This window comes from Mandrillus leucophaeus, unplaced genomic scaffold (genome assembly GCF_000951045.1).
Source record: "Mandrillus leucophaeus isolate KB7577 unplaced genomic scaffold, Mleu.le_1.0 Scaffold319, whole genome shotgun sequence".
Taxonomy (NCBI): Eukaryota; Metazoa; Chordata; class Mammalia; order Primates; family Cercopithecidae; genus Mandrillus; species Mandrillus leucophaeus.
In genome coordinates, this window is record NW_012103354.1 from 194,026 (window position 1) to 196,100 (window position 2,075).

A 2,075-nucleotide genomic window follows, 5' to 3' on the forward strand; every position below is an offset into this window, starting at 1 on the left:
TGCCTGTAATTCCAGCAATTCCAGCCACTCGGGAGGCGGAGACAGGAGAATTGCTTGAACCTGGGAGATGGAGGTTGTAGTGAGCTGAGATCACACCACTGCACTCCAGCCTGGGCAACAGAGTGAGACTGTCTGGAAAAAAAAAAAAATTATACATACCCCTCTTAAAAATTATATTAAAAGCAGAATAGATTGGATAATTAAAATTAAGGATATAGTCCTTAAAGTTGTCCATGAAACAAAAACATCCATATATGATAACAGTTTTCCATTTTCGAAAGAGTTCATTTTTTTAAATCTAGTAATCTTTTCCAAATCTTAACCCATTTGTTGAAAAGCAATATGTATTTATGTACGGGAGACAGTATAAGAGTGGTTAAGAGTGTAGGCCCTGGCCTGATTTTCTTGGTTCCCATTTTAACTCTGGCACTTACTAGCAATTTGAAGTTAGTCAAATTATTTGCCCTCTCCTCATGTATCTTCATCCTTATAATTCCCTCATAAGGTTATTGTGGAGACGAAAAAGAATATTCATAAGGTGTAAAGAACAGAGCCTAGCTTCAATAGGCATTTACTGAATTTTAAAAGCTGTTATTATTATAAAAATTGTGAAAAATAGAAAATGGTGGGATAAAACCCATAGAACCACCAGCTAAAGACAAGTGTTAATATGTCATCTTTCTAGCCAGTCTTATTTTATGTTTACCTCTATTTTGGATCATACTGTAGATTAAATTGAGTCTTGCTATTTTTGGTTAACTTTGTAACATAAGCATTTTTCTTTGCTATTGAACATTTCTAGTAAATGTGAATATTCTTGTAATAATATCCTATCTTGTGGACTTATAACATACCTACTTCTATTTTAATGTAATATTTAGGTTAAAAAATGGGCCAGGCATGGTGACTCATGCCTCTAATTTCAGCACTTTGGGAGGCCAAGACGGGAGGATCTCTTGAAGCCAGGAATTCAAGACGAGACTGGGCAACACAGCAAAACCCCTGTCTCTACAAAAATATTTAAAAATTAGCTGGGTGTGGTGGTGTGTGCCTGTAGACTCACCTACTCGGAATGCTGAGGCAGGAGGATCACTTGAGCCTAGGATTTTGAAGCTGCAGTGAGCCAAGATCATGCCACTGCACTACAGCCTGGGTGACAGATTGAGACCCTGTCTCTAAAAAAAAAAAAAAGGCAAAAATAATATACCTGTACATTTGTATAGTACTTTATAAAAGATTTTTACATTTGTTATTTCTTTAAACATTTCTTTGTGCTTAAGAATTTTCTTTTTTTTTTTTCTTTTTGAGACAAGGCCTTGTTCTATAAATGGATAATTGGATATCTCTCTTTATCAACATAGTGTTGGAATAAATAAGAATTTTAGAGTTCTGTGAATCCTGATTTGTTGCTCTAAGAAGTTAACTGGACTCTGAGGCATTTTTTCTAACTAATCAGTTTAGCATTTTAAAGTAGGGTATGTGAGAGGTCATATCAGAGTTGCCGGTTATTTTAAAAATGGTTCTAGGCTGGGCATGGTGGCTCAAGTGTGTAATCCTAGCACTTTGAGAGACTGAGGTGGGTGGATTGCTTGAGTTCAGGAGACCAGCCTGGGCAGCATAGTGAGATCCCATCTCACCATACCATGTCAAAAATAAACATGGGTTGTTAATTTAGTATTTAGCTTGTGAAGAGAAAGGCCAGTCTAAAGTGTATGTGTGTGTGTTTTGTAAACCTCTCATAGGTAAGAGGGGTCCCTAATCTGAAACTATGAGATGAAGATTTCCATGAAGAAAATAAGAAAGTGGGGGCTGGGTGTGGGAGCTCACACCTGTAAACTCAGCACTTTGGGAGGCTGAGGTGTGTGGATTACTTGAGACCAGGAGTTTGAGACCAGCCTGGCCAACATGGTGAAACCCCATCTCTACTAAAAATGCAAAAATAATTAGCCAGGTGTGGTGGCAGGTGCCTGTAATCCCAGCTACTCAGGAGGCTGAGGCAAGAGAATCATTTGAACCTGGGAGGAGGAGGTTGCAGTGAGCCAAGATCACGCCACTGCACTCCAGCCTGGGCGACA

At 38.6% G+C, this 2,075-nt stretch overlaps 1 protein-coding gene across 1 annotated transcript in view; it reads left to right on the top strand.

Annotated features, from left to right (window-relative positions):
* The window catches only part of CCDC79 (coiled-coil domain containing 79), a 59,870-nt gene that overhangs the window by 2,199 nt on the left and 55,596 nt on the right, over nucleotides 1-2,075 (top strand). The window lies entirely within an intron of this gene.